Source organism: Phyllobates terribilis, unplaced genomic scaffold (genome assembly GCF_046119375.1).
Source record: "Phyllobates terribilis strain yellow unplaced genomic scaffold, ASM4611937v1 Scaffold_1__5_contigs__length_1240528914, whole genome shotgun sequence".
Taxonomy (NCBI): domain Eukaryota; kingdom Metazoa; phylum Chordata; class Amphibia; order Anura; family Dendrobatidae; genus Phyllobates; species Phyllobates terribilis.
The window spans coordinates 1,022,689,783-1,022,704,836 of NW_027362761.1; the positions used below are offsets into that span (position 1 = coordinate 1,022,689,783).

The window sequence follows — 15,054 nt, forward strand, 5'->3', positions numbered from 1 at the left end:
GCACACACACACACACACACACTAGTACCTGAATGACACACCACACACACACACACTAGTAACTGAGCACACACACACACATACTAGTACCTGAATGACACACCACACACACACTAATAACTGAGCACACACACACACTAGTACCTGAATGACACACCACACACACACTATTAACTGGGCACACACACACACACACTAGTACCTGAATGACACATCACACACACGCAAACACACACTAGTACCAGAACACACACACACACACACACTAGTACCTGATCACACACACAAACACATACTAGTACCTGAACACACAAACAAAAACACACTAGTACCTGAGCACACACACTAGTACACAAATACACACACAAACACACACTAGTACCTGAACACACACTAGTATTTGAATGACACATCACACACACAAACACACACAATGGTACCTGAGCACACACATGAACACATACTGGTACATGAACAAACAAACAACACACACTAGTACCTGAACACACAGAAACACACACTAGTACCTGAACACACATACAAACACACATCAGTACCTGAACACACACAAACACACACTAGTACCTGAACACACACACTAGTAACTGAACACACACAGAAACATACAAGAGTACCTGAACACACTCACAGACACTAATACCTGAACACACACACACTGAACACACACACAAACACACACTAGTACCTGAACAAACACACACAAGTTCCTGAACACACACATACACACTAGTACCTGAACACACACACACACACACTAGTACCTGATCACACACACAAGTTCCTGAACACACACTTACACACTAGTACCTGAACATACACACTAGTAACTGAACAGATACAGAAACACACAAGAGTACCTGAACACACTCACAGACACTAATACCTGAACACACACGCACACTGAAGACACACACAAAAATACACTAGTACCTGAACACACACACATACACACTAGTACCTGAACACACACATATATTTGTACCTGAACATGCACACATACACACTAGTACCTGAACACACACACATACACACTAGTACCTGAATTCACACACACACAGGTACATGAACACACACATATATTTGTACCTGAACACACACACATACACACTAGTACCTGAACACACACACATACACACTAGTACCTGAACACGCACACATACACACTAGTACCTGAACACACACACACACAGGTACCTGAACACACACATATATTTGTACCTGAACACACACACATATACACTAGTACCTGAACACACACACATACACACTAGTACCTGAACACACACACATACACACTAGTACCTGAACACACACACATACACACTAGTACCTGAACACACACACATACACACTAGTACCTGAACACACACACACATAGGTACCTGAACACACACATATATTTGAACCTGAACACGCACACATACACACTAGTACCTGAACACACACACACAGAGGTACCTGAACACACACATATATTTGTACCTGAACACGCACACATGCACACTAGTACCTGAACACACACACACACACAGGTACATGAACACACACATATATTTGTACCTGAACACACACACATACACACTAATACCTGAACACACACACATGCACACTAGTACCTGAACACACACACATGCACACTAGTACCTGAACACACACACATACACACTAGTACCTGAACACACACACATACACACTAGTACCTGAACACACACACATACACATTAGTACCTGAACACACACACACACAGGTACCTGAACACACACATATATTTGTACCTGAACACGCACACATACACACTAGTACCTGAACACACACACATAGAGGTACCTGAACACACACATATATTTGTACCTGAACACGCACACACACACAGGTACATGAACACACACATATATTTGTACCTGAACACACACACATACACACTAGTACCTGAACACACACACATACACACTAGTACAGGAACACACACACATACACACTAGTACCTGAACACACACATATATTTGTACCTGAACACACACATACACACTAGTACCTGAACACACACACATACACACTAGTACCTGAACACACACACATACACACTAGTACCTGAACACACACACATACACACTAGTACCTGAACACACACACATACACACTAGTACCTGAACACACACACACACAGGTACCTGAACACGCACACATACACACTAGTACCTGAACACACACACACACAGAGGTACCAGAACACACATATATATTTGTACCCGAACACGCACACATACACACTAGTACCTGAACACACACACACAAAGGTACCTGAAAACACACATATATATTTGTACCCGAACACGCACACATACACACTAGTACCTGAACACACACACACACACAGGTACATGAACACACACATATATTTGTACCTGAACACACACACATACACACTAGTACCTGAACACACACACATACACACTAGTACCTGAACACACACACACAAAGGTATCTGAAAACACACACATATATTTGTACCTGAACACGCACACATACACACTAGTACCTGAACACACACACACACACAGGTACATGAACACACACATATATTTGTACCTGAACACACACACATACACACTAGTACCTGAACACACACACATACACACTAGTACAGAAACACACACACATACACACTAGTACCTGAACACACACATATATTTGTACCTGAACACACACATACACACTAGTACCTGAACACACACACATACACACTAGTACCTGAACACACACACACATACACACTAGTACCGGAACACACACACATAAACACTAGTACCTGAACACACACACATACACACTAGTACCTGAACACACACACACACACACACAGGTAACTGAACACGCACACATACACACTAGTACCTGAACACACACACACAGAGGTACCAGAACACACATATATGTTTGTACCCGAACACGCACACATACACACTAGTACCTGAACACACACACACAGAGGTACCTGAAAACACACACATATATTTGTACCTGAACACGCACACATACACACTAGTACCTGAACACACACACACACACAGGTACATGAACACACACATATATTTGTACCTGAACACACACACATACACACTAGTACCTGAACACACACACATACACACTACTACAGGAACACACACACATACACACTAGTACCTGAACACACACATATATTTGTACCTGAACACACACATACACACTAGTACCTGAACACACACACATACACACTAGTACCTGAACACACACACACATACACACTAGTACCGGAACACACACACATACACACTAGTACCTGAACACACACACATACACACTAGTACCTGAACACACACACACATACACACTAGTACCGGAACACACACACATACACACTAGTACCTGAACACGCACACATACACACTAGTACCTGAACACACACACACACACACTAGTACCTGAACACACACACATACACACTAGTACCTGAACACACACACACACACACAGGTACCTGAACACGCACACATACACACTAGTACCTGAACACACACACATACACACTAGTACCTGAACACACACACATACACACTAGTACCTGAACACACACACACACACACAGGTACCTGAACACGCACACATACACACTAGTACCTGAACACACACACACAGAGGTACCAGAACACACATATATATTTGTACCCGAACACGCACACATACACACTAGTACCTGAACACACACACACAGAGGTACCTGAAAACACACACATACATTTGTACCTGAACACACACACACACACACACACACAGGTACATGAACACACACATATATTTGTACCTGAACACACACACATACACACTAGTACCTGAACACACACACATACACACTAGTACAGGAACACACACACATACACACTAGTACCTGAACACACACATATATTTGTACCTGAACACACACATACACACTAGTACCTGAACACACACACATACACACTAGTACCTGAACACACACACATACACACTAGTACAGGAACACACACACATACACACTAGTACCTGAACACACACATATATTTGTACCTGAACACACACATACACACTAGTACCTGAACACACACACATACACACTAGTACCTGAACACACACACACATACACACTAGTACCGGAACACACACACTTACACACTAGTACCTGAACACACACACACATACACACAACTACCGGAACACACACACATACACACTAGTACCTGAACACACACACATACACACTAGTACCTGAACACACACACATACACACTAGTACCTGAACACACACACACATACACACTAGTACCTGAACACACACATATATTTGTACCTGAACACACACATACACACTAGTACCTGAACACACACACATACACACTAGTACCTGAACACACACACACATACACACTAGTACCGGAACACACACACATAAGCACTAGTACCTGAACACACACACATACACACTAGTACCTGAACACACACACACACACACAGGTACCTGAACACGCACACATACACACTAGTACCTGAACACACACACACAGAGGTATCAGAACACACATATATATTTGTACCCGAACACGCACACATACACACTAGTACCTGAACACACACACACACAGAGGTACCTGAAAACACACACATATATTTGTACCTGAACACGCACACATACACACTAGTACCTGAACACACACACACACACAGGTACATGAACACACACATATATTTGTACCTGAACACACACACATACACACTAGTACCTGAACACACACACATACACACTAGTACGGGAACACACACACATACACACTAGTACCTGAACACACACATATATTTGTACCTGAACACACACATACACACTAGTACCTGAACACACACACATACACACTAGTACCTGAACACACACACACATACACACTAGTACCGGAACACACACACATACACACTAGTACCTGAACACACACACATACACACTAGTACCTGAACACACACACACATACACACTAGTACCGGAACACACACACATACACACTAGTACCTGAACACACACACATACACACTAGTACCTGAACACACACACACACACACTAGTACCTGAACACACACACATACACACTAGTACCTGAACACACACACACACACACACACACAGGTACCTGAACAAGCACACATACACACTAGTACCTGAACACACACACATACACACTAGTACCTGAACACACACACATACACACTAGTACCTGAACACACACACACACACAAAGGTACCTGAACACGCACACATACACACTAGTACCTGAACACACACACACAGAGGTACCAGAACACACATATATATTTGTACCCGAACACGCACACATACACACTAGTTCCTGAACACACACACACAGAGGTACCTGAAAACACATATATTTGTACCTGAACACACACACACACACAGGTACATGAACACACACATATATTTGTACCTGAACACACACACATACACACTAGTACCTGAACACACACACATACACACTAGTACAGGAACACACACACATACACACTAGTACCTGAACACACACATATATTTGTACCTGAACACACACATACAAACTAGTACCTGAACACACACACATACACACTAGTACCTGAACACACACACATACACACTAGTACAGGAACACACACACATACACACTAGTACCTGAACACACACATATATTTATACCTGAACACACACATACACACTAGTACCTGAACACACACACATACACACTAGTACCTGAACACACACACACATACACACTAGTACCGGAACACACACACATACACACTAGTACCTGAACACACACACACATACACACTAGTACCGGAACACACACACATACGCACTAGTACCTGAACACACACACATACACACTAGTACCTGAACACACACACATACACACTAGTACCTGAACACACACACACATACACACTAGTACCGGAACACACACACATACACACTAGTACCTGAACACACACACATACACACTAGTACCTGAACACACACACACATACACACTAATACCGGAACACACACACATACACACTAGTACCTGAACACACACACACACACACACACACAGGTACCTGAACACGCACACATACACACTAGTACCTGAACACACACACACACAGAGGTACCAGAACACACATATATATTTGTACCCGAACACGCACACATACACACTAGTACCGGAACACACACACATACACACTAGTACCTGAACACACACACATACACACTAGTACCTGAACACACACACATACACACTAGTACCTGAACACACACACACATACACACTAGTACCGGAACACACAGACATACACACTAGTACCTGAACACACACACATTCACACTAGTACCTGAACACACACACACATACACACTAGTACCTGAACACACACACATACACACTAGTACCTGAACACACACACACACACACACAGGTACCTGAACACGCACACATACACACTAGTACCTGAACACACACACACAGAGGTACCAGAACACACATATATATTTGTACCCGAACACGCACACATACACACTAGTACCGGAACACACACACATACACACTAGTACCTGAACACACACACATACACACTAGTACCTGAACACACACACATACACACTAGTACCTGAACACACACACATACACACTAGTACCGGAACACACACACATACACACTAGTACCGGAACACACACACATACACACTAGTACCTGAACACACACACACAGAGGTACCAGAACACACATATATATTTGTACCCGAACACGCACACATACACACTAGTACCGGAACACACACACATACACACTAGTACCTGAACACACACACATACACACTAGTACCTGAACACACACACATACACACTAGTACCTGAACACACACACATACACACTAGTACCTGAACACACACACATACACACTAGTACCTGAACACACACACATACACACTAGTACCTGAACACACACACACACACACAGGTACCTGAACACGCACACACATACACACTAGTACCTGAACACACACACATACACACTAGTACCTGAACACACACACATACACACTAGTACCGGAACACACACACATACACACTAGTACCTGAACACACACACATACACACTAGTACCTGAACACACACACACAGAGGTACCAGAACACACATATATATTTGTACCCGAACACGCACACATACACACTAGTACCGGAACACACACACATACACACTAGTACCTGAACACACACACATACACACTAGTACCTGAACACACACACATACACACTAGTACCTGAACACACACACATACACACTAGTACCTGAACACACACACATACACACTAGTACCTGAACACACACACACACACACAGGTACCTGAACATGCACACACATACACACTAGTACCTGAACACACACACATACACACTAGTACCTGAACACACACACATACACACTAGTACCTGAACACACATACATACACACTAGTACCTGAACACACACATACACACTAGTACCGGAACACACACACATACACACTAGTACCTGAACACACACACATACACACTAGTACCTGAACACACACACATACACACTAGTACCTGAACACACACACACATACACACTAGTACCGGAACACACACACATACACACTAGTACCGGAACACACACACATACACACTAGTATCGGAGTATACATTTATATTTCTATAAAATGACTATATAAATATACACATAAAGAGTGTGTGTTCAGCTAGTGTTGTACTGTAGCTGTCAGCAACATTCTGATTCATTATTAAAAGGTTTATATCCTCTCGTTGGCTTTCTACCTGTTTTAGCAGGATTCACCAATATCTATCAATCTATCTATCTATCTATCTATCTATCTATCTATCTATCTATCTATCTATCTATCTATCTATTATCTATCTATATATAGCAACATTTCTGATCAGATCAGAATTGACTTATTAGAGCTCTATACATATTTATGAGCACACGTTAAATAAGAGCAATAAGTGATTAGAACCACTAGGGGGCAGTGACCTGCAAACATTCTACAGGGACATATAAGCTTCTTGGCAATTGAAACTTGCACACACACTTGAAAGCTGTTGTCAGCTCCAGCAGTTATTCTTCCCATGGTTTTATATCTAATTACCTTTCTCTCAGGATTACTAAGCAACACTCCCCCAGATGGGTAATGTGAAGGAAGGTGCTGTCTTTGTAGCCAGCTCTAGGAGATGTGAAGTCTTGCATATTTGCATTTGATGTTAGTGTAAGGTGGAGCTGAGCTTTAAGGGGCGTCTCTCAATCTTCCACAGGCTTCACAGTGTGAGTAGGGAAATAACTGGAGCTATGCCCCATCCTGGGTTTCTTTCCATATGTGCTTTTCCCATCTCTCTTCCTACATATCCTTCATTGGTTTCCATAGGACAGAAGCAGGAGTCTCAGAAAGGTACAGTGCCTGCACTTTTATTACAGCTCTGGGAAATATTGGCTTGGGTTGGATCTGTAACTCTGTTGTGCTCAGTGCAACTATGACATTTTCAGTGTCTAGTATTCTTAGTATGCATCTATTGTCCACACACACACACACACCATACAACACACACAGCATACACACAACATACACTAACTGCACCCTATAAAAAAGCTTGTCTGATTCTGTCCTGAAGGTCCCTTCCTACCTGTTCACTCCTGAGATCAGGATTTATTACAAGTAGAGTGAGCAATATTATATGTTTTCTGAGCAAAATCTATTCTAGTATATTTAATTATACCTAAATATTATATAAGAACGTGTTAACGTACGCCTGTAAAGATTCACTATGTAAGACAGATATTTGGCTTTGGGGGGAAATTTCTATTATGTGTATTCCAGTCTGGTTAAATGTCGGTTACATAATGGCAAAAAGATTTCTTTTCTACTTTGATATTGATACTTGCAGTCTGTACATATAACATGTATTTGTATATACAGTAATTGATAAATACATATGTGCAGATAAATCTGTGTAGATAGATTTCATGTAAAATCTGTGCCTAGTTATATATGTAATGAATTCCTCTACAGTATGCATGGCATGCTGTTGTAAGTATTCTACAATGTATACTGTAAATATGTGTGTATACAAATTCTAAAGCAAAATATAATAAAATACCTGCGGTGCGCAGTGCATTGGTTCAGTGTGCAATCTTTTCTGTTAGTTCAGAAAAAGTCATGACCCTGTGTGTTAAAGGTGACACAGAATAGACATACTGTTACCTCTAGAACATGTTAAGAACATGACATTTAATGTACTGGCCTTCCACAGTGCTGAATACATAACAGCTCATGCTGGTATAGGGATGCATTTATAAAGGTGTTTTCTTTGCGTTTTTTCTATTATACAAATCCTTGATCTTGGATGTAAGTAGAATACAAAGACATTTGCCATTTACCCCCTTGTCCTTCCAGTGACATGTATTAGTTTGAATTACGATCTGTATCTAATGTTGGCATTGTTGCATTCTGTAACTTTACATATTCAGGTATTTAAGTTTTGCATGACAGGCTCTAAAGGATTATATGGCTATTTTTTCTGCTGCATTTCTTGTTTGGAAAAGGGTAATTACAATTTGACCTCCTCTTTCCGGTCTGAAATTATTTACTACCAAAAATCTCATTTTCTTAAAAAAAATACCAGTAATTGAAAAAAAAAAAATAGATACAAAAGGGTGAATCACTTTAAGAAAGAAAAGAATGTGTGAGCAGATGGATCAGGTCATATTGAAGAGTGAGGATGTTCACAGTTGTGCGGAGTCCATGTAATTGAAAACATCTGTTCTGGTTATATTTTGGAAGTTTATAGTGTGTATAACTTGAGTACAGGGTTTCTTTTGCTGTGCCACTAATGGTCATATCACCACTGACAGTACATTGCCTCCCTGATTATCAGTTTGACCTGGAGCTTATACAGTACGTTACCATATATAATCCATGCACACTTGTGTACGGAAAGCATACTCAGATACCGTCTCCCATTGTATGCTTATTTTACTCTAAATATACATTTACAATATGTTCAGAAATAAGGGGAATAACTAAAATGTAAAAGGCACCATGGAAATATGAAGGAGCTGCTGCAATGCCTAAAGCAGCAGAAATGTTCTTACTCCAGCTGCAACCAAGGTATGGATAGTAATGTCATAAGTGCCACAAGTAGCATACATAGAAATCACAGGGCCCCATAGCAAGTTCTAATTGGGCTCCCCCCTCCAAAAGATATATAGATTTTTAGCGGTTTCATATCTCCCAACTTTTATAAACCAGGAGAAGGACATATATTATGACATGTACACAGTTATACAGTATGTCCCTATTGAAGCCTCCCAGTATTCTCACCAGTGATCCCATTTTTATGGCCATTATAGAGTATGATGCTTCCAAAAATGCCCATACACACTCACACCTCACACACTGAGTATGGTATACCCACAGTAAATCACCCTCCCCCTCACCAGTTTCATCCCACACACACTGTAGGTTTAATCCACAGTGCTCAGGCTAAGTAAGATGTCCCCACAGTGCCACTCACAAAGTATAATACCTCCACAGCATGATGCCCCTAAAGTGCAGAGTATGAAGGACCCCACAACCCCTTATTCAGTATCAAGGCCCCCACACAGAATGAGGGCACTAACAGCCCCCCACACAGAATGAGGGCACCCACAGCTCTATACAGAATGAGGGTGCCCACAGCCCCCACACACAGAATGAGGGCCCCCACAGCCCATCACTCAGTACCGAAACACCCACAGGTCATTGCTAAGTTTGGGAGCCCCTACAGCACACCACTCAGTATTGGGGCCCAAATCAGTATGGGAGACCTCACAGTCCCTCACAGCACCCTATTCAGTATAATTTCGCCCACCAACCCCCACTCAGTACAATGGCCCACTCAGTATAGGGCCCCCACCATCCCTCCACACAGTATAAGAGTCCCCTTAATTAATGACATTTTAAAAAAATACACCACTCATCTCACCCTTTTCCCTTGGCGCGCTGCTCCGGTCTGTGCAGTGTGAGCACTGAGGCTCCACACTGCAGGCTTGATGTAGTGATAACATCGCGCCTTGACTGCATGGAGTTTCAGACTCACAGGCGCAGGCTGAATGGTGCTTTCAGCTTCCTGATACACTATTCTTTTTAATGTTATCTACGTCCTGGGGATGCGGATAGTGTTGAAATTGTAATAAATGGTGTCCAGTGCTGAGCCACACCCCCCGACTTACAGGACCGATAGCGGCCGCATAGGCTGCCGCTATGGATGGTACATTCCTGAGTGCCACCTCTCCTTCCCTGCCGGCTTGTGGACCCCTTAGTAGTTACAATTGCTTCTATTAAAGTAGTTACACATATAACTTTATTTCCCTATTGAACCAACTGTACACCTTAAAGCATTAGTGCACAGCTTTATGGGCCTATGTGCTTCAATTATACTTTAAAAGTTATTTAAAAAACTCTTTGTTAGGTTTTGATAAAGGAGACAGCTACAGTAGCAACATTCTATCCTCTTAATGTCTAATTATATCATCACATCTTACCAACTGTGTTTAAAAAACATTCTAAGGCATGGATTCAAAATGAGGGATGCTCTTGGTAATGACTCTCTGCTGTAGCTAAAATAAAAGGGTATGTTTGAGGAACACATTTTGCCTGACACTTTTGAGGTTATCCAACTTTTTCTTTTAAACAGCTGCAAATGTTAAAAAGCAATTAAATAAACAATATTCACCTCTTTTTTCTTCTGGCAATCCTACCCCCCTCCATTGGGTCCTCCCAATCTTTACTTACAAACAAGTAATCAGGTCACAAGTAATCACATGCCACAAGTAATCATATGCCATAAGTAATCATGCTACAAGTAATCACATGCCACAAGTAATCATATGCCACAAGTAATCACATGTCACAAGTAATCACATGCCACAAGTAGTCACATACGTTAGTACTGGCACCTCTTATCAGCAGTAGGAGCCATCAGGGCTGGCGTCAGCACCCAGCGCACCCAGGCAAGTGCCAGGGCCCTGGACCATCAGAGGGACCCACTCGCTGTCGGGGCCCAGGCTGCTTCCCCGGCATCTGTGCAGGACCGCTGGTGCTGTTTGATTGCTGTCACTTTATCAAACATGGCAGTGCGCTGTGCGGCTGTGTCTGGTTGTAATGACACGGTAGGGGCTACACTGCGCCTTTAATTGTGGTTATGTGTCGCCCTTGCCACGTCATTGCTAGCAGACACAGTCACAGTGCACTGCGCCTTTAATTGTGGTTATGTGTCGCCCTTGCCACGTCATTGCTAGCAGACACAGTCACACAGTGACTGCGCGTGGCCATGTCTGGTGAAGTGCCGGCAATCAAACACCACCGGAGGTCCTGCAGAGATTTTGATGGAGTGGACCGGGCCGCGATGACGAGTGGGCTCCTCTGATGGTCCAGGGCCCCATGTCTGTGACACACCGGCGGCCTTGCTCAGCAACATAGCATAGGAGCTGGACTGGAGACAGGACCGAGCCCGGTGAGTGAGGCTTGTTGCCAGCTTCCCCAATCCCCATATTAAAAATATTTCTAGTGTGTGTGTGTGTGTGTCCATGTATGATGTAAATGTCTGTGTATGTCAGTGTGTATGACTGTGTATATATACTTATGTCCGTTTTATATGTGTTTTTAAGAATTTGTGTTCAAATATGTATGTATGCCTGCATGTCTACGTATTTGTGTATGTGCATGTCTGCGTATTGTATGTGCGCATATCTGTGTACCATGTGCATGCATGTCTTCATACTGTGTGTGAGTGTGCATGTCTGCATACTGTGTGTGCATGTCTGCGTACTGTGTGTATGTGCATGTCTGCTTATTGTGTGTGTGCATGTCTGCGTACTGTGTGTGCGTGCATGTCTGCTTACTGTGTGTGCGTGCATGTCTGCGTGATGTGTGCATGTCTGCGTACTGTGTGCGCCCATGTCTGCATGATGTGTGCATGTCTGCGTACTGTGTGCGCGCATGTCTGCCTACTGTGTGTGCATGTCTGCGTACTGTGTGTGCGTGCATGTCTGCGTACTGTGTGTGCATGTCTGCATACTGTGTGTGCGTGCATGTCTGCGTGATGTGTGCATGTCTGCCTACTGTGTGCGCACATGTCTGCCTACTGTGTGTGCATGCCTGCCTACTGTGTGTGTGCATGTCTGCGTACTGTTTGTGTGCATGTCTGCCTACTGTGTGTGTGCATGCCTGCCTACTGTGTGTGTGCATGTCTGCGTACTGTGTGTGCATGTCTGTGTACTGTGTATGTGCATGTCTGTGTACTGTGTGTGTGCATGTCTGTGTACTGTGTGTGTGCATGTCTGCGTACTGTGTGTATGCATGTCTGTGTACTGTGTGTGCATGTCTGCGTACTGCGTGTGTGCATGTCTGTGTACTGTGTGTGTGCGCATGTCTGCGTACTGTGTGTGTGCATGTCTGTGTACTGTTTGTGTGCATGTCTGCCTACTGTGCCTGTGCATGTCTGCGTACTGTGTGTGTGGGCATGTCTGAGTACTGTGCGTGTGTGCATGTCTGCATATATGAAGGATGAGGGGGCAGCCTGGGCCCTGTGCTGTATACCTATATGTTTCCGCCGTATCTGTGCATCATGAATGGTGGTATGTCTTAAATGGCCCACTGAGACTCTTTCGCCCGGGGCCCACAAAAATCTGGAGCCAGCCCTGGGAGCCATGATGCCCAGGGGCAGGCAAACCATTAGTCCAACTTGTGTTGGCTCAAGAGGGTCGCCTGAAGAGTAAGGGGGTCCACTTCCACCCCCAAAGCAGGTGGAATTTTACATTGTGAAGAGCTATTGGACTGCAAAGGGTCCATATAGTGTTCTTCCACAAGGGCCCTCTGATTGACTACAGTGAACTTGTCCCATCTGCTTGTGAATAAAAACCAGGAGGACCACCAAAGCATCAGTGCTAAATTGCCAAACGTAGCGTGAAAGTTTTTGTTTGATTGTTTTATAGCATTTACAGTTATTTAAAATAAATATGAGTTGGGAAACCCCTTTAACGATAAATAGCTACCAATAAGACTTAGGATAAAAGCCAAACCAGAATCTAAATTTGCAGACCCAGTATTTTGGAGTGTTACCCCTCGTCAGTGCAAAGTATGATATCTGATTTGACTAGGTGAGAGACTTAAGACCGGGATCTAAGGGGTAAACACTTCTCCTTGTGGAGAGTGACAAGCCAGGCCTGGCATGTCAGAATCAGGAGAGTCTGAAGAGGCAATTTGCATATTTAATTTCCCAAAGGAGCATGCATGGCATATAAGTCTCCTCATTCTGACATGCCAGGCTTGACTTGTCACTCTCCACAAAAAGAAGCGTTACCCCTTAGATCCCAGCCTCTCACCTAGCAAAGTCAGATCTCATACTTTGCACTTTGCACTGACAACACCCTGAAAGACCACTGCAAATTCAGATTCTGGTTTGGCTTTTATCCTAAGTCATATGGCAAGGCTTGTTAAAGTATCAATATTGACTTTTGGGATCGCTGGTTCCAACAGGTGGCAGATCAAGTCCTCTTCCTCTCTGAAGAGGCAATTTGCATATATAATTTCCCAGAGGAGCATGCATGGTGTATAAGTCTCATCATTCTGACATGCCAGGCCTGGCTTGTCATTCTCCACAAGGAGAACCTTTACCCCTTAGATCCCAGTAACATAACAACACCAAAACATTCGTAAAACCATGGGCTAGCAACTGTTTGCTAGTAGTTCCAGGTCATAGTTCATAGAAGGCGGGAGGGGGGCCCAACTGGGAAACTCTTTCTAAGATGTCCTTTTGCCGTAATAAGGCATATGGACAGGGGTTGTCTTTGTGATGCAGCCACCTTTAATGAATTAAATGTTTCATGTTATCATTGGCCGCATGATGTCATTTGGCATGTG

The 15,054-nt window shown here is 43.1% G+C and overlaps 1 protein-coding gene across 2 annotated transcripts in view; it reads left to right on the forward strand.

Annotated features, from left to right (window-relative positions):
- Positions 1-8,172: 8,172 nt before the first annotated feature.
- The window catches only part of NPY1R (neuropeptide Y receptor Y1), a 152,425-nt gene continuing 145,543 nt past the window's right edge, over positions 8,173-15,054 (forward strand). For both annotated transcript variants that reach the window (XM_073644464.1, XM_073644457.1), the window contains exon 1: positions 8,173-8,544. The gene's annotated coding sequence lies outside the window, so the exon portion shown is untranslated. The remainder of the gene's footprint in view (positions 8,545-15,054) is intronic.